Raw genomic sequence first — 20965 nt, forward strand, 5'->3', positions numbered from 1 at the left:
ACAGCCTTGACATACTTCTTTTACTATTTGCAACCAGTCTGTTGTTCCATGTCCAGTTCTAACTGTTGATTCCTGACCTGCATACAGATTTCTGAAGAAGCATGTCAGATTGTCTGCTATTCCCATCTCTTTCAGAATTTTCCACAGTTTATTGTGAGACACACAGTCAAAGGCTTTGGCATAGTCAATAAAGCAGCAAGAGATTTTTTTTTTCTGGAACTCTCTTGCTTTTTTCATGATCTAGCGGATGTTGGCAATTTGATCTCTTATTCCTCTGCCTTTTCTAAAACTAGCTTGAACATCGGGAAGGTCACGGTTCATGTATTGTTGAAGCCTGGCTTGGAGAATTTTGAGCATTACTTTACTAGCATGTGAGATGATTGCAAGTGTGAGGTAGTTTGAGCATTCTTTGGCATTGTCTTTCTTTGGAATTGGAATGAAAACTGACCCTTTCCAGTCCTGTGGCCTCTGCTAAGTTTTCCAAATTTGCTGGCATATTGAGTGCAGCACTTTCACAGAATCATCTTTCAGGATTTGAGACAGCTCAACTGGAATTCCATCACTTCCACTAGCTTTGTTCGTAGTGATGCTTTCCAAAGCCCACTTGACTTCACATTCCAGGATGTCTGGCTCTAGATGAGTGATCACACCATCCGGGTCCTGATGATCATTTGTGTACAGTTCTTCTGTGTATTCCTGCCACCTTCTCTTAATATCTTCTGCTTCTGTTAGGTCCATATAATTTCTATCCATTATCAAGCCCATCTTGGCATGAAATGTTCCCTTGGTATCTCTGATTTTCTTGAATAGATCTCTAGTCTTTTCCATTCTATTGTTTTCCTCTATTTATTTGCATTCATCACAGAGGAAGTCTTTCTTATCTCTTCTTGCTATTGTCTGGATCTGTGCATTCAGATATTTATATCTTTCCTTTTTCCTTTCCTTTTCACTTCTCTTCTTTTCACACCTATTTGTAAGGCCTCCCCAGAAAGCCATTTTGCTTTTTTTGCTTTTCTTTTCCATGCGGACGATCTTGATCCCTGTCTCCTGTACAATGTCACGAACCTCATTCCATAGTTCCTCAGGCACGCTATCTATCAAATCTAGGACCTTAAATTTTTTCTCACTTCCACTGTATGGTCATAAGGGATTTGATTTAGGTCATACCTAAATGATCTAGCAATTTTCCCTAAGTTCTTCAATTTGAGTCTGAATTTCATATTAAGGTGTCATGATCTGAGCCACAGTCAGCTCCTGGTCTTGTTTTTGTTGACTGTATAGAGCTTCTACATCTTTAGCTGCAAAGTATATAATCAATCTGATATTGTTCTTGACCATCTGGTGATGTCCATGTGTAGAATCTTCCTGAATCTGAGTCCTATTCTGATATATGGGGCCATATTCAGTAAATCTTTAATCCAATTTACTCTTGATGGGTGTGGCTGTATTCAAGCCCTGTTGTTTGAACTGAGGCCTAACTATGGTATGGGTAATGAAAGTAATTTGTACCTTCTTCAAAAGGACTTAAGCAGGCACTCTTGTATTCAGTGCCCATCACCCTGATGCTTCCCATTCTTCGACCATGTCTCTACCAGCCACTCCTGGACACTCGCAAGCAACATTGGCTCAGTTTCTTCTGGGAACACTACTCTGACTCTTGGCTCCTGGTGAACACAAGGCTTTGTTTGTGCCTTCCAATAGTCTGCTTCAGTCCCTTGGAAGTTCTATAATCAAATCCAGCTGGCCTCCAATGTCAAATTTCCTGTGCGTTCTCAGTCCTGTGGGTTTTCAGTCCCTTTGCCCGATCCCATGTTGAAAAATCTGTAGTTGTTCTAAAACTTCCTTACCTGTACAAGAATTTCTTTAGAAAAATTATCCTGCAATTGGTGGATTGTGCGCTAGGCCACTTTTTGGTCGGTTGAAAGGTTACCTACTCTGAGAGGGCTTATGTCACAAACTGCAAGAACAAGGGCTGTAGGAGCCAGAGATCTCTTCCCTGTCAGACCATTGCTGACCCATGCCTCTGCAGGAGACCCTCAATCACTCAAAAACAGTTCTGACTCTGTTTTGGGACAGTCCCTGAGTATAGGTGCACAAAATGTTTTATTGAGCCCTCAGTGTGGCTGGTAGGTATTGATTTTAAATGCAAATTCACCCCTGCTACAGTCTTGTTGGGACTTTACCTTTGCTTGGACTTTTTTTTTTTTTTTTTTTTTGGTGGGACCCAATATTCTCCTGTCAATGGTAATTTAGCAACAAGCTGTAATTTTGGAGCTATTACAGGAAAAGATGAGTTCTCACCCTTCTACTTTGCCATCTTCACTTCCTCACAGGCACAAACCAGAAAAGGGGTAAATAACTATATCCTAACTCTGCACTTTCTTCACCTTTCTGCACTGTCAGATAGGGTGGAAGCCCATGGACACAACCAAGGTCACCTCTTCTCTTCTAGGATGCCTGTGCTTTCACAATGGAAGACCCTAGCTTATCATGCCATTTGTCTCACATGATGATAGAGTGTGCTTCCTGATGGGCTGACCAGAGGCAGCACTATCCCAGAGCCTTCCTCTAATATTAAAAACTTCTCCAGTGCACTAGCTTATCTTTCCGTTCCTCCTCCTTCCAGTCTCTACTCTTTTCTGAAGGACATTCACCTCTGCACAGACTTGGATAGAGTTATAACAATATCCACCATTTCCACAGGCCAGCCCAGTTCTCATACACTGAGGGGTCCACGGGCTATGCTTCAAAAGCCCCACCCCACTGGATTTACACTGGATAAGTCCTCAGGCCTTCTACATCCTCTTCCTGGTAAACACACACACACACACACACACACACACACACACACACACACACACACACCCCAACACAGCAGAAACTGTGAGCTTCTTTATGTCTCTTGATGTAAATCCAAGTTTGTGAACACTCTGTCCTGAGTTGTCACTGGCCATCCTCTCCTCATTCCTGTCTTGAACAGGACCACCTCGTAGATGCATGGACCAGTCTCTCACACTCTGTGGATGCCTGGTGAGACTTCTGCTTGCTCAATATCTCATAGTCTGTAACATTCATCTCTGCCAGCTGTGGTTGAACATACATCCACACAGAAGTACACACAAACGTGTGCAATAAGCTCATGTGGTTAGACACACAAATGTTCAAGGCCTGGGAAAACATAAGCAAAAAGGGAACATAGATCTTTCTGTAGCTGAAGAACCAGTGCTTCATATGAAATATAGAGATTTCCATTTTCGTATAGAAAAATCTCCACTCTGAACTGAAATATGAATTATAGAAAAGTCCAAATTTCATAATGGAGACTTAGCACCTAGGTCTTGATACAGTAAATATGAACCATTCCCCTCTTCATGGAATCAATCTTTGTTTCAGTATATATTATTAGAAATACAGCAAACTCCTTACTTCATTAAGAAACAGGGGTGCCCAGATTTTAATTTGTGGAATAGAGATAATTCCATTTTCATACAGGTTTTCTATAACTTCAAAAAGCAGTGCCAAGATTGTCCTATATGAAATATCCAGAACTTCACATTAATGGTAGACATCCATGACCTAGATTCATATATGAGGTATAGAGGAGTCTGAATGTCACATAAGAAAAACAGCTTCCTGATTTTCATAAAGTGAAAGAAAAAATGTGATAGATCATGGAGGCAAACAAGAATCGCTCTATTTGCATGTAAAAATGTACGTACTTCTACATTTGAGTTCAATTCAGTTCAGTCTCTCAGTCGTGTTTAACTTTTGCGACCCCATGTTCTGCAGCATGTCATGCTCCCTGTCCATCACCAATTACCCGAACCTCCACAAACTCATGTCGATCGAGCTGGTGATGCCATCTAACTATCTTATCCTCAATCATCCTCTTCTCCTGTTGGCTTCAATGATTCCCAGCATCAGGATCTTGTTCAATGAATCCACTCTTCAGATCAGGGTCCAGATTATTGGAGTTTCAGCTTCAGGATCAGTGCTTCCAGTGTATATTCAGGACTGATTTCCTTCAGCGTCCTTGCAGTCCAAGCGACTCTCAAAAGTCTTCACTAACACCACACTTTAAAGGCATCAATTATTGCGTACCCAGCTGTCTTTCCAGTCCAAATATCACATCTGTACATGACCTCTTGGAAAACCATAGCTTTGACAAGGTGGACTTTTGCTGGCAAAGCAATGTCTCTGCTTTTGAATATGCTGTCTAGGTTGGTCATAACATTCCTTCCAAGCAGTAAGTGCCTTTTAATTTCATGGCTGTAGTCACAATCTGCAATTATGTTGGAGCCCCCCAAAATAAGGTGTTTTGATTTTCCCATTGTTTCTCCATCCATTTGCTAAGTAGTGGTGTGACTAGATATCATGATCTGTTCTGAATGTTGAATTTTAACCTACAGTTTTCACACTTCTCTTTCATTTTCATCAAGAGGTTCTTTGCATCTTTTTCACTTTTTGCCATGAGTGATTTCATCAAACTATCTGACACTGTTGATATTGCTCCCATCAATCTTGATTCATGTTTGTGCTTCTTCAAGCCTGGCATTTAACATGTTATACATGACATATTAACTATGGACGGAGGTTTGTGACATTGTACAGGGAACAGGTATTGAGACAATCCTCAAGAAAAATAAAACAAAACAAAGCAAAACAGATGTCTGAGAAGGCCTTACAATGAACTGTGAGAAGAAGACAAGACAAAAGCAAAGGAGAAAAGGAAAGATTTATCCATTTCAATGCAGAGTTCCAAAGAATACCAAGGAGAGTTAAGAAAGTTTTCCTCAATGATCAATGCAAAGAAATGGAGGAGAATGATAGAATGGGAAAGACAAGAGTCTCTTCAAAATTTAGAGATACCAAGGGAATCTTTCATGCCAAGATGAGCTCAATAATGAACAGAAATGGTATGGACCTAACAGAAGCAAAAGATATTAAGAAGAGGTGGCAAGAATACGCAGAAAAACTATACAAAAACATCTTCAGGACCTAGATAATCGCAATGGTGTTATCACTTAGCCTCACCTAGAGTCAGACATCCAGGAATAGGAAGTCAAGTGGGCCTTAGGAAACATCACTATGAACAATGCCGGTGGAGGTGTTGGAATTCCAGTTGATCTATTCGAAATCCTAAAACATGATGATGTGAAAGTGTTGCACTCAATATGGCAGAAAGTTGGTAAACTCAACGGTGGTTACAGGAAAGGAAACAGTCAGGTTTCATTCCAATCCCAAAGAAAGGGAATGCCAAAGAATGGTAAAACTACCACACAACTGAACTCACCTCACATGCTTGTAAATAATGCTCAAAATTCTCCAAGCCAGGGTTGAACGATGTGTGAACCATGAACTTCCAGATGTTCAAAGTGATTTTAGAAAAGGCAGACAAAGCAGAGATTAAGGTACCAACATTGCTGTTATCATTGTAAAAGCAAGTGAGTTTCAGAAAAAAATATCTATTTCTGCTTTATTGACTATGCCAAAGCCTTTGACTGTGTGGATCACCATAAACTGTGGAAAATTCTGAAAGAGATGAGAATACCAGACAACCTGACCTGAATCCTGGGAAACTTGTATGCAGATCAGGAAGTAACAGTTAGAGCTGGACATGGAACAGCAGTTTGGTTCCAATTAGGAAAAGGAGTATATCAAGGCTGTATATTGTCACACTGCTTATTTAAATTAAACGCACAGTACATCTTGAGAAATGCTAGGCTGAAAGAAACACAAGCTGGAAACAAGATTGCTGTAAGGAATATCAATAGGCTCAGATATGAAGATGATATCACCCATATGGCAGGAAATGAAGAACAACTTAAGAGCTTCTTGAGTAAAGTGATGAGGAGAGTGAAAATTTTGGCTTAAAGTCCAGCATTTACAAAACTAATGTCATGGCCTCCAGGCCCATCACTTCATGGCAAATAGAAGGGGAAACAGTGGAAACAAATCAGATTTCATTTTGGGGGGCTCCAAAATCACTGAATATGGTGATTACAGCAACGAAAATTAAAGATGCTTACTCCTTGGAAGAAAAGTAGTGTTTTCAAAAGCACAGACATAACTTTGCCAACAAAGGACCATCTAGTCAGACCACTGGTTTTCCCAGTGGCCATGTATGGATGTGAGATTTGGACTGTGAAGAAAGCTAAGCACCAAAGAATTGATGTTTCTGAACTGTGGTGTTGGAGAAGACTCTTGAGAGTCCATTGGACTGCAAGCGGATCCAACCAGTCCATTCTAAAGAAGATCAGTCCTGGGTGTTCATTGGAAGGACTGATGCTAAAGCTGAAACTCCAATGCTTCCATTTATTTAGATTTCTATCCTTGTGCTAATGTCTTACTGTCTTTGTATATTCTGAAATCAGGCAGCTGGATTCTTCAATTTCCATTCTTCTTTCTCAAGATTGATTTTGCAATTAGAAGTTTTCTTGTGTTTCTATACCTACTGTGAAAATATACATACTGTGAAAGTATTTATTCTATTTCTGTGAATAATACCATTGGTAACTTGATAAGGGTTGCAATGAACCTATAGTTTGTTTCGATCTGTATACTCATTTTCACTATATTGTTTCTTCTAGTCCAACAACCTGGTATAATTCTCCATTTATTTGTCTCTTCTTTCTTTCTGTCATCTTGCTTCTTTATGTAAATATACCCCTAAGTATACTATTCTTTTCATTGTTGTTTCCTTAATTTCTCTTTCTGTTTTCTTATTGTTCATGCATAACAATGCAAGGGAATTCTGTGCAATACATTATAACCCACAACATTATCATATTAATCAATTAGCACTAGTAATATTCTCATGGTGTATTTATGGCTTCCTATGTAGAGGATCATGTATTCTGCAAACAGGAGGATTCCCCCCTCCCCATTTTCTTTTTTTTTCTTTTTTCCTTAAACAACCTCTATTCCATTTTATTTCGTTTTGTTCTCTGACAGTTTTGGATAGGACTTCCACATCAGTGTTGAACGGGTGTGGTCAGAGTCGGCACCCTTGTTTTGTTCCTGATTTTAGAGAAAATGCTTTCAATTTTTCACCATTGAAGATACTGTTTGCCCTTGTTTTCTCATATATGGCTTTTATTGTGTTGAGATATGCTCCTTTTATAACTGCTTTCTGTAGAATTATCATAAGTGAGTGATAAATTTTGTCAAATACTTTCTCTGCATTTATTGAGGTGATCATATGGTTTTCATTCTTTCAGTTTAATATGGTGTATCATATTGATTGATTGATTGGCAAATATTAAAGAATCCTTGCAGTCATGGGATGAAGCCAATGTGCTTATAATGTAATGATGTATGACTTTTTCCATATGTTGTTGGATTCTGTTTGCTAGAAGTTGCAGGAAATTTTCTGTATCTATGTTTATAAATTGGCCTATAGTTTTCTTTCTTTGTTCAATCTTTGTCTGGTTTCAGTATTACAGTGACTGTGCCCTCATACAATGAATTGGGGAGCTTACCATCCTCTGCAGTTTTCTGGAAGAGTTTGAGTTGGTTAACTGTTTGTTCTTCCGTAAAACTTTTCTTGGTAAATTCTTAAAAACAAAACAAAACAAAACAAAACAAAAAAACTGCAGGATTCATCTGTGAAACCATCTGGTTGTGGTCTTTTGATTGTTGAAAAATTTTTGATTTGAGCGGTAATTTCCATGATTCTCATGCATCTGCTAAGATTTCCTACTTCTTTCTCACTCAGTTATGGACTGTTATTCTTTTCTAAGATTTATCCAATTTCTCCAATGCTATCCATTTTAGTGACCTATAATTGCTCACAGTAATCTCTTATGATATTATTTATTTATTTGTTGTCTGCTGTGATTTCTCCATTTTCATTTCTAATTTTATTATATTATTCTTCTCCATCCCCCCCCTTTATTTTTCGCCTTGATCACTCTGGATAATACTTTTGGTTTGATTTATGATGTTAAGAATCAGGTTTTCCCTTTATTGAACTTTGCAATAGCCACCATTGTTTCTTTTTCACTTATTTCTGCTCCAATTTTTATTATTCTTTTCATTCTCCTAACCTTGGGGTTCTTCTTTTGGTCTTTGCTTTAAATGTAAAGGTAGGCTATTTCTTTGATGTTCCTCTTCTTCCTTGAGCCAGGCTTATATGCTGTACCTCTCCTTCTTAACACTGCTTGTTACTTAATCCAAAGTTTTGGCTGCCATGTTTTCATTTTCATTAGTTTGTATTTAAATTTGATTTCCATGTTTATTTCTTTTATGATCTGTTGGTTATTCAGATGTGTGTGATTTAGCCTCCATATGTTGGATTTTTGTTTTTGTTTTTGTTTTCCTCTGCAGTTGACACCTAATCTTACTCAATTTTGATTGGAAAAGATGCTTGAAATTCTTTCTTTTTTCTGTTCTTTTTTTTTCTTTTTTAATTTATCAAGGTAGGTTTATGGGACAGGATTCGATCTATTCTGGAGAATATTCCTTGTGCCCTGGAGAAAAGGTGATTCCATTACTAATGAGTGTAGTGTCTATATATAACAGTTAGGTATAACTAGTCCATTGTGCCGTTTATGAGCACCTCAAGATGCAAGGGAAATGCAAGCAATAAGGAAAGGGGAAATTAAAAGTACCACAATTATAAAGGGGGACTTTAATACCCCACTCAACCTATGGATACATCAACTGAAAGGAAAATTAGCAAAGAGTCATGAGCTGTAAATGTGCTTTTGGAAGTTACCTGCCTTTACACTTCCTGTAGAGCCTCTGGTATGGCAGAAGGAGATACTATATAGTTGGACATATTTAGTAGTGGCAGGAAGTTGCCTAGAACAATTGGTCAAAGTGGGAATTGATAGAACAGTCCTAATACAAAGATTAGTCTTCTAAGCTATCTTTATTTTTTAACAAGTGGAGGAGTACTCACCAAGGAAGTGAAATCCCAGATATGAGGTTATATGATCTCATAATTGGAATATGCCTTAGAGAACAGTCTGCAGGCATATAAGTGAGTCCTGGCTTGAGCCCTAGTAATTATGCTAAGTGTTAAAACATGTCTGATAGAACACATCTCCTACAAGTCTCACACACCCTCCCTAAATTAATATCTCCTAAATGTCTAAGCTATGACTTTGTACTTGGTATAGTATCACAGGCTAAGGCTTTAAGGTTGTAAAAGTCCATTGAGTACAGAGACCGCATTAATTTATTGCATGTGGAAATATCTCCCCAAGGTCTGCAGCCAGGTCTGGAGCAGCTGCCATCATTCTAAATGGCCAGATGCTAGCTCTGAAATTGGCCCTTCATTCTCCTCTCCAACTTCCTCCATCTTATCACCAATCGGTGGTGTTGTCTGTCCTTTATCTGAAAGATTATTTGTCCTTACAGTCTTCATCATATTCCCCAGGTACCTACTCATTGCCTATATTTCATACTGTCTGCTGATTGAATGAGCACAATTAAGGAATGGAAAGCAGAGGCTGAAGACAGGCCTGGACAGAAGTTTCTGAAGTTACCTAGACAGAATCTGCCCTGACATGTGGCTATGTTGAGTGTTATTAGTGACTTGAATACTATCAACTTGGTCATCTGGGAGATGTACATTTTCCTTCTGAAACTGGCACTGCTGCTGCTGCTGCTAAGTCACTTCAGTTGTGTCCGACTCTGTTCGACCCCATAGATGGCAGCCCCCTAAGCTCCCCCATCCCTGGAATTCTCCCGACAAGAACACTGGAGTGGGTTGCCATTTCCTTCTCCAACGTATGAAAGTGAAAATTGTAAGTGAAGTCATTCAGTTGAGTCCAACCCCTTAGAGAGCCCATGGACTGCAGCCCACCAGGCTCCTACACCCATGGGATTTTCCAGGCAAGAGTACTGGAGTGGGGTGCCATTGCCTTGTCTGGAAAGTGGCACAAAAGGCTTTCTTTTGAATGATTTCATTTCGGTTGTATGCATTCCCTACAGTGTTCCGTGTTCCATACCTGGTACTGTTACCTCCAAGTAATCCCTGTTGAATGTGCCTTGGGCCTGATGTGCACATTTTCTGTCTTTTAGCCTTGGATAAGAAGGGAGGTTCAGAGACCTTGTTAGCACAATTTCTCAAGTTGGCTGAGGACTTACAATCTACACTCTATCAATTACTGGGATATGTCCTTTGCAGGGTGGCAGGTGTTAACAATGAACTTGCCTGGACCTGTGTTTTGTTGCCCTCATGTCCCCTCATAGAGCTGAGGACCATGTGATTATCCTTAGGCCCGTCACTTTGGACTGGATTTTATCCTTGTGGTTGTTGTTTTGCGTTTGATTTTTAAGCAGATGTATACTTTGCAAGCTAGAATTGTGGTCTTTTTGGCTTCTCACAAATCCAGAGGACTGGCAATAAGACTGGTGTCCATAGATGATATCTTTTGCCATGAACAAGGTGACCTCATCAAACCTGGCAAACTGTCTGTGGGTAAGGCCCAGGTGGAGCCAACCGTTTGTTGGAGACCTTGTGATCCTATAAGCTCCCAAATGGCTACTGCAGCCATTGGTTAGCAGAGGTCAAAGGAAGCATGATTACCATGATGTTCTTGTTTTGTGTCACCATTAAAGGAATAGGCAGCAATGTCTTGATCACTTCCCTTTGCAATGATCATTCCTCAGGTTTGGTGAGGTCATATCAACAGAATTCAAAAGGAAATCAGTGTGAAGGTTTAAAGCAGTGTACTGTATGTTTTTGACAAGGTCATGCTGACTTCCGGATGTCCGTACTTTTTCTACAACTTTTTGTAAATTATGCCCTTTCCATTATTTCCTAAGTGATATTTACCCATAGAATAGAAAGAATGGCCATCCTGGTTGAATCCCTGAGGAAACAGTAAGCAATCTTAGGGGGCATTAGGAATCGGTGAGAATTATCAATTGACGGGTAAGAGAGTTCTTTACCACTTTCGTTTCTCTGAGAACCTAAGTATGTATGGTAGGTACCGTGAATTCACTTAATCCTGTCTGATTCTTTCTGGCCCCATGGATTGAAACATGCCAGGCTTCCCTGTCCATCACCAACACATAAAGCCTGCTCAAACACATAATCACCGAGTCAGTGATGCTGCCAAGCATTTAATCTTGTGTCTTTGCCCTCTACTCTAGCCTTTGATATTTTTCAGCATCATGCTCTTTCCCAATGGGTCAGTCCTTCACTTCAGGTGATCAAAATATTCAAGATCCAGATTCAATATCAGCTCTTCCAATCACCATTGTGAACAGATTTCCTTGAGAATTGACCCCTTTCATCTTCTTGCAGTCCAAAGGACTCTCAAGAGTTTTCTCCAATGTCACATATCAATAGCATTGATTCTTTGGAGGTCAAGATTCTTTAGGTCCAATTCTCATCTCTGTATGTAGCTTGACTGGACTGATTTTTGTCTGCTTTATAATATGCTGTCTAGCCTGGTTATAACTTTTCTTCTAAGCAGAAAGCATATTTTAATTTCATGAACAGAGTAACCATCTTCAGAGATTTTGGAGCTACCCCCACCGCAATAAAGTTTCTCACTGTTTCCGTTGTTTCCCCATCTTTATGCCATGAAGTGATGGGGCCGGATGCCATCAATCTCATTTTGAACGTTGAGTTTTCAGTAACCTTAATCACTCTCATCTTTTACTTTCCTCAAGAAGATCTGTAGTTCTTCCCATGTTCTCCCACATGAATCGTATCATCTGCATATCTGGTGTTACTGATATTTCTCCCAGCAACCTTGATTCCAAACCCTGTTTCATCCAGTGTGGCACTGTATGGTGAACTCTTCATGTAAGTTCAATGAAGAGCTTGATAGTACAGCCTTGAAATACTCCGTTCCCAACTTGGAACAAGCCGGTTGTTCCATTTCCTTTTCTGACTGTTACTTCTTGACCTGAATACAGATTTCTCAGAAGACGCATAAAATACTCTAGTAGTCCCATGTTTTGAAGACTTTTAAACGTTTTGTTGTGATCTGCATAAACATGTCTTTGGCATAGTCAAATAGGAGTACATGCTTTCCTGGTATTCTCTTGCTTTTTTGATGACTCTACAGATGTTGACAATTTGATCTCCTGTTCTTTTGCCCTTTCTAAATCCACCTTGAGCATCTGTAAGCTCACGATTCACATTGTGTTGAAGGGTGTATTTCAGATATTTGAGCAGTACTTTGAGAGGGTGTGAGATGATTGCAGTTAAGCAGTAATTTGCACATTCTTTGGATTGCCTTTTATTGTGGTTGAAATGAAAACTGACTTCTTCCAGTCCTCTGGCCACAGTTGAGTTTCCCAAATTTGCCCCTATGCAGAGCAGCATATTCACAACATCATCTTTTAGAATTGAAACAGCTCAACTGAATCCCATCACCTCCGAGAGCTTTGTTTGTAATTATGTCTCTAAAGTCCCACTTGACTTCACATTCCAGTACCTCTGGCTCTAGGTGAGTGATCACACCATTGTGCTTAACTGGATCATGAAGATATTTTGTGCATAGTTCATCTGTATATTCTTCCCAACTATTCTTAAAAGCTTCTGCTTCTGTTACATCCTTACCATGTCAGTCCTTTATTGTGTTTATCTTCGTATGAAATTTTCCCTTGGTATCTCCAATTTTCTTGACGAGATCTCCAGTCTTTGCCACTCTGTTCTTTTCCTCTTTTTATTGGCATTGATAACTGAGGATAGTTTTCTCTCTCCTTGCTATTCTTTGGGACTTTGCTTTCAAATGTGTATAGTTTTCGTTTCCCCTTTTTTGTTTAGCTTCTTTGCTCCACTCAGCTCTTTCTAAGGTCTGGTCAATTTGCTATTTTGGATTTCTTTTTCATGGGAATGGTCTTGATCACAGATTCCTGTACAATGTCACAAACCTCCACCAATAGATTTTCAGGCACTCTTGTCTATCAGATAGACTCCCCTGAATCTACTAATCACTTCCACTGTATAATCATAACGGTTTTGATTTTGCATGTGTAAAATACATTAATTCCCTATTTCATGTAGGGGAATCGTCACCCTGCTTTCTTCAAAGAGACATAGATAAATTTATGTTATTGGGAAATAACATATGAAATATACCTGTACATGTTTGACGTTTTGGCTCAGATATCAATTTCTGATTCAATTAAAATTCTTCATTTCATGTGTACATTTAAGATCAGTTCAGTTCAGTTCAGTCACTCAGTCGTGTCCGACTCTTTGTGACCCCGTGAATCACAGCACACCGGCCCTCCCTGTCCATTATCACCTCCCGGAGTTCAGTCAAATCTCCATCCATTGAGTCGGTGATGCCACCCAGGCATCTCCTCCTCTGTCATCCCCTTTTCTGCGTGCCTCCAATTTATCCCAACAACAGAGACTTCTCCAATGAGTCCACTGTTCCAATGAGGTGGCCAAAGTACTGGAGTTTCAGCTTCAGCATCATTCCTTCCAAAGAAATCCCAGGGCTGATCTCCTTCAGAATGGACTGGTTGGATCTCCTTGCAGTCCAAGGGACTCAAGAGTCTTCTCCAACACCGCAGTCCAAAAGCATCAATTCTTTGGCACTCAGCTTTCTTCACAGTCCAACTCTCACATCTATACATGACTACTGAAAAAAACATAGTCTTGACTAGATGGACCTTTGTTGGCAAAGTAATGTCTCTGCTTTTGAATATGCTATCTAGATTGGTCATAACTTTTTTCCAAGGAGTGAGCATCTTAATTTCATGGATGCAATCACCATCTACAGTTATTTTGGAGCCCCCCAAAATAAATTCTGACACTGTTACCACTGTTTCCCCATCTATTTCCCATGAAGTGATGAGACCAGATGCCATGATCTTCGTTTTCTGAATGTTGAGCTTTAAGCCAACTTTTTCACCCTCCACTTTCACTTTCATCAAGAGGCTTTTTCTTTCCTTTTCACTTTCTGTCATAATAGTGAGGTCATCTTTATATCTGAGGCTATTTATATTTCTCCCAGCAATCTTAATTCCAGCTTGTGCTTCTTCCAGCCCAGTGTTTCTCGTGATGTACTCTGCATATAAGTTAAATAAGCAGGGTGACTATATACAGCCTGACATACTCCTTTTCCTATTTGTAACCAGTCTGTTGTTCTATGCCCATTTCTAGCTGTTGCTTCCTGACCTGCATATTGGTTTCATGTGTGAAAATCTAGAAAATGTTTCATATGTGATAGTTGGTATTTCATATTTAATATGAGAACATTTATCCCCTGATTTTCAAATGTGAAATACACAGAATTCCAAGTGTCATGTCAGAAGACATTCATTCAAGCTTTCTCAATGGAAATAGAGAGAATTTCAGAGATCAACCTTGAAAATCTGTTGGCACATTCTACATTTCTTGTAGGAAATTTAATGAAAGTTTTTCAAATATTAAATAGACAGTATTCAATATTTCCAGAAGGAAAGACAGCACAAAGATTTTTAATGAAAACTGAAATATTCCATATTTCATGTGAGAAAACCTGTGACCATATTTTGATATGTGAAATAGACACTTTCTTATTTCCTATCAAATATCTCCCTCCAGATTTTCATAACTCTAATGTGCACTACTAGTTGGACACAACTGAGCGACCTCACTTTCACGTTTCACTTTCATGCATTTGAGAAGGAAATGGCAACCCACTCCAGTGTTCTTGCCTGGAGAATCCCAGGGACAAGGGAACCTGGTGGGCTGCTGTCTATGGGGTCGCAAAGAGTCAGACAGACTGAAGCGAATTAGCAGCAGCAGCAGTAACGTGAACAATTTCACATTTTATGTAGAAAATATTGTGTCTATAGTTTCATGTAGGATGTCCAGAGAATTCCATATTTCAAGGTGGAAGAGTTGTTGCCAGATTTATAAATATGAATAATAGAGAATTTTATATTTCACATTCTGAAATATGCATCTAGATTTTCATATGTGAAACTGAGAATTTCATTTCAAATATTTGTAATTGAAGCAGATAATAACTTCATCAAGAGGCTTCTTAATTCCTATTTTTCTTCTGTCATTTGTATGTTGCCATCAGGATAACTAGGTTTATTCATATCTCCCACCTAAATTTTCTTTCTAGGTTGAGCTTCATTTGGATTTTATTATTTTCATGATGTTCTTTGCACAGAAGTCAAATAAGCAGTGCAACAATAGATAGCTTTGACTTATTCCTTTCCCTATTTTGATTCAGTTCATTGTCCTGTGTCCAGTACTAACTGTTGCAAATTTAATAGCGTATACATTTCCCATGAGACAGGTAAAGAATTCTGGTATTCTTTATCCAAGAATTTTCCAAAATTACTTTTCTTTGTTATGGTTTCTGTGTGATTCTCAGTTTCTAAGTCATTAGCAGAGACAACTAAGCAGATATAGATGATTGTATGGTATCCCCTTGCTTTTTCTATGATCCAAATATAAATCCATGTGTACCTCTTATGATTGAATCACTAACTACACAACCTTGTGTTTTGTTTTGTTATATATATATATATATATATATATGTATATATATAAATTTGTTGTTTTTGCTTTGTTTTGTTTTGTTTTTGTCATTGTTGCTGTTGTCATTTACTCTTTTTATAAAGTAGTCAAGTACCAACTGGTAATTTCCTATGAACTTGCCATCTTATTCTACAGGAATTAAATTATGCCATGGCAGTCTCTGACCTTTGACAACCATTGAATGGATTTAAGCTTTGAGATTCGAAATCAGACAGCTGTACTCTGGAAATGTTAGGGATGTTAAAAAATATAGCTAAATATATTCAAGTGCTGACTTTATGCTATTAAATGTTATGTGGAAAGTTCTGCATTTCTTCATGCTGATGATAATTCCTCATTAAGAGAAATTTCCAAGGGGGAAAATGAAACAACAACAACAACAAATATGCCTGATTCCCTGTTGGAAGTCAAAGCAGTACCAGTTACATGTGTAAATATGCAACGTCCAATCCAACAGATTACTTCATGTCCACTAATGTTTCATGTCTTGCTGTCAAGGAAAAAAGAATAATAGAGCTCTCCAGGAAAAACTGAGAAGTTCAAAGAAGGCAGAAATGTAGAAGGATATGAAATGCACACCTCTCAATGTATGGATCACATTAATACACACATAATACTTCTACACAGTCTATAGTTTCCCCAGAGCATCCAAAAAATACTAGCAGAAGACCTTGGTCTCCAGAGTGTCCGGTGTTGGTTTCAGTATGAGAAGAGGAAGCAAGACAAAACCTATGCCTTGGGGTGGGAGATGGAGAAGCAGAGAAGATATTTCCAGAATGATGCAAGCCTTTTCAGTAAAGTGTAAATTATTTTGGACTGAAAGGAAGCAAGGTAAAACAGCTGGTAAAATATAATTTGTATAGAGTGAGAGTTACACAGACAGTGTGTGTCGTGGCTCTATATGGCCTAAACTGAAATTCAGCTCAACCAGTGTGCATGGGGTCCGGAAGATGGAAGGCGGGATTTAGAGAGCCATCCTGGGAGAGGACTGCTATTGACTTTGTGAAGGTGGCCTAATGGAGCATGCATAAGTAATTGTGTAGCAGGGAATACCTTTTGAGAATTCCCAAACAGCCAAAGAGAGAGGACCTTACTGCATTGTCACACACAGGAGGTGGAGATACCTTTGTAGCCACTCCTCTTCCTGTCCGTTAACACCTGCTACAAGGCAATAGAGAAAGACCAGCCAGAAGCACCACTCATGCTCCTACAAACACAAGCTAGGAAAGGATCATATTAAGGCCAAATCTCTTCTGCCCATTGCTGCTGGCTCCTATTCATAGTTGGCACCACCAGGGTTCCAGCATTCCAAGCAGCTGTACCATCACCTGTGCTCATCAAGGCAAACCCCAGTGTTCCACAAGTGTCTCAAGGCAGACTCCTTTGGTTTCCATATGTGAGGATGGATGAAAATTACACTTGATACGTAGAGACAGAGCCACTCAGGAAGAGGATTGGAAATCTTCCAATCAGTCATGCATGCTGAAGATTAAATACATATGATTTACGACAGAAACCCTGTATCTATGGAATATATCAAAAGATGAAAAAAGATGAAATGAAAGATGATGTCCCGCCTCATGAAGCTGTAAGAATGCACTGGATTTATAGCAGTTTTGAGTCTATGCTGTCCTTAGAGAGATCCAGGGTCCAGTTTTCTCCATCTTTGGTGAACTTTCCAAAGAGTTATAGTTGTTCTCTGGCCCCTGTTGGGGACTAGGACACTGACAGATGAGACACTAGGAAATATGTATTATTCTTTTGATGTACTGAGTCGTGTTGTTGGTGGACTATTTTTCTCATTTGTAGGCCTTTTTGTTAGTACACATTGATCTGATCTTTTAAGATTATTTGAACCGTATTTTGTAAATGCAGCTATTTCTGCTTTCAATTTGGTTTCCTGTTTTATGTGCCTTTTGTTGCTGTTGCATCTCGTTATTTTTTACAACAGGTATGCATTTCTATATTAACTGTGATTTTCTGTTATTCTGTGGGGGCTCTATCTGATTTTCTTATCAGATTTGCTTTTTATATTCTTCGTTTGACACTCTGTTCTAGTGTTGTTTTTTTGCCTTGTGATTTACTTGATTGGTTCTGTTTATGAATCTGCTGTCTTCTCTGTAGAGTTTATTGCTTGTGGTAACTTTGATTTTTTTTTTCCATTTATCTATGTTACTTTTTTAATCTCCTCAATCTCTTTCTATGGTATCCTTGTTCTCTGAGCATAAGTTTGGGCCTGATTTTCTTGGGTGTCAACACTTGTTAGGGTAAAAGGCTGTAACTCTAGGGATCTCAAAACAAAGGAAATAGCCTGTAAATGTCAGACATTTTTATCTCTCTTTAGCGGCAGGAGGAGACAAACTAGCAATATTTTTTCCTTCTCTATACAAATTTAAAAGGAGGTTTCTCTTAAAATTCTGTGTTGCCATGACACCTGGTTTCATCTGAAGTTAGCTATTCTAACTATTCTCAGACCTAGAGATAACCAATGCTTTTTTTTCTTATGGGAATGCTTATCTTAAGCTATGCTAATGTATCATGCATTCACCCCAAATTCTGTCTTCAAGTCAGTTCCGCCTTTTGGTTCAGAATCTACATGACAGACCAATATGTTATACTCAGTTGTTGTTCCTCTAATCTATGTAAATGAAACTATTTATATGGTGATCTGTCCTTCTTCAAGATTCAAGTTAATAATTTTATGACCCAGGATGAACCATTTGGTGCCATGATTATCCCAATATGCATCTTATGGGTCAGGGGCCTGGTGCCATTCTGAGTTTCAAGACATTCCTTTCTTTAGTTAACAGACTGCTAGTTACTATATAACATCCGGCTGAAAACTAGGAAGGGGGAGCTCTTTCTTCCCCTTTCTGATGCCTATGTCAAAGGCTTTCTCTACCTCCTTTATACTTTAATAAAACTTTTTTACACAAACGCTCTGAGCAATCAAGTCTTGTCTCTGGCCCTGGATTGAATTATTTTCCTCCTGGGGCCAAGAATCCTGGTATCATGAATCAGCAAAAAACCCTTCATCTTGGGGGCTCATCTGGCATCCTTCAGGACAAGGTAAGGTTGCTTGGAGCTGTAGTTCTTTGTTCTCTTAGTAAACACGTTTTCTGCTGTGCTCTACTAACTCTACGGTGTGCTCGTGTGAATAAATGGCATACCCTGCGTGAAGCAAGTGGAGAGTCCTGCTCTGCAGTTCCACAATGATCTCATATAGCTTATGGTACGAACCTGTTGGGGGCTTATACCAACCTGACAATGCCAAGAGGCGCCCAACGCCTCCACTGGGAACTGACCAGAAATGGGCAAAGTGCGCCGACCAAACTCTCCTTTCTCGGTCAAATTTTTGGTCTCTTTGACCATTTCATAACTCCTCAGGAATTAGAGGTACTAACCTAAATTATCAGATCATAGACTTTCAAGGGACTTGTGATCTATACTATTACTGTTTACTGTGGCTTAGGTCCCAAACTTGGATCAGTAGTCAAGAAAGCACCTAACCTCACTAGGAATCAAACATTCAGAAGCTAGATGGAGCTCTAGCTCCAAGAATATCTATGATGTTAAAAGCTACTCAGAATAGGGCTGCAGTTTTTTGTTTGTTTGTTTGTTTGTTAGTTTTTCCTTTGTTAATGCTGGCTCTTAGTGGAGCAGACGAGGCTGTTATACTGGTGTGGTGATACTTGGAAGGAACATCTCAGTTTTATGCTCATATCAGTCTTATTATGGTCAAGAATATACTCAGGGTTGTGCACAGCCACTCAGGTGATGAATGTTTCCCCCAGTAGTTTTAGTTTGGTAGGCATTCCAGAAGGTTACTCTGATTGCACCCTGGGTGACATCAGAGGCAAGCAAGGTTAAAGGTGAAGAGCTGGATGTCAGGTAGAGATGTTATCAGGTCAACCTCTGGTGCATCCCCACCCCATCTCAGTGGTAGAGCTGGGAGGGTCGAGGGCGGCCCCTGCGTTGGTAAGTGACAGACTAAGTCAGACTAAGAAAGGAAAAGGTTTTGGAATAAAGTCTGACTACACTCCCATCTAGTGCAGAGAGGGACGCCTTCAGTAGAAAACTGGCGCTGTTTGCTTTTTTGCTCTTACAGATGGGAGCTAACAATACCAGCCTCACTCCTTTGAATTGTATTCTGAAAAACTGGGATAGATTTGATCCCCAGGGCTTAAAGAAGACACACCTTGTCTTCCTATGTGATACTGCATGGCCATGGTATCCATTGGAGGATGGCAAGAGCTGGCCAGTTGGAGTGTTTCTTAAGTATAATACTGTTTTACAATTAGACCTGTTCTCTAAGGAACAAGAGAAAAGTGCTCTTAAAGGATAAATTTATCACTCAGTCGGCTCCAGGTATCCACTGTAAGCTATTAAAGCAGGCGTATGTATCAAATCAGTATTTAGATACTCTGTTACAACTGGCTCAGACAGTCTATTATGGTAGGGAATATGAGGAAAAGAACGTCAGAAAAAGACAAAATAAAAGGCGGAAGCCTTTGCAATGGCTATGAAAAACTTTCTTAAACGGCCTGAGAAAGATGCCCAGAGGGACCCAGATGAAAAGGGTTGGGCTTGCTATTACTGTGGAAAGGAGGGGTACCTCAAGTGGGATTGCCTTCAGGCATCTAAGCCACCCCCAGCTCCATGTCCAGTCTGCAAAAGATTACACTGGAAGAAAGACTTCCCTCAGAGTCATAGGTCTCCGGGGTTAGACTCTGAAGACAATCAAGACTGAAGGTGCCCAGGGGTCCACACACAAGCTTCCATCCTAATTACACCTGAGGGACCCAGGTATTAATAACTGTGGGGGGGGGGCAATACATCGATATCCTTTTAGATACCAGGGCAACTTACTCTGTGCCTACTGAAACCTCTAACCCACATTCTTCCCGACCTGCTTCTATAATGGGATTGTCTGGGCAAGCCAAAAGTTATTAGTTCAGTTATTCTTTATCTTGCCACTGATATTCTGTGCTTTTCACACGAGTTTCTGATCATGCCAGAATCTCCCTCACCCCTTTTGTGGAGGGATATAATGAACAAGGTCCATGCCTCTGTTTTCATGAATATGGACCACCCCCTTCACTCCCTTTAGTTGAACAAAATGTAAATCCTAGAGATTGAGCTGATGGAGACTCAGTGGGTAAAAGACAAAATGCTATTACTGTAGTTGTCAAGCTCAAAGACCTGCACATATTCTAACATAAGAAGCAGTATCCACTGAAACCTGAGGTTGAGGAAGGTTTAAAACTCATCACTGAAAATTTAAAGGAGCAAGGACTATTAATTCCCTGTAACAGTCCATCTGCTGCTGCTGCTGCTGCTGCTGCTGCTGCTGCTGCTGCTGCTGCTGCTGCTGCTGCTGCTGCTGCTGCTGCTGCTAAGTTGCTTCAGTCGTGTCCGACTCTGTATGACCCCAGAGATGGCAGCCCACAAGGATTCCCCAACCCTGGGATTCTCTAGGCAAGAACACAGGAGTGGGTT

This window comes from Ovis aries, chromosome Y (assembly GCF_016772045.2).
Source record: "Ovis aries strain OAR_USU_Benz2616 breed Rambouillet chromosome Y, ARS-UI_Ramb_v3.0, whole genome shotgun sequence".
Lineage (NCBI taxonomy): Eukaryota > Metazoa > Chordata > Mammalia > Artiodactyla > Bovidae > Ovis > Ovis aries.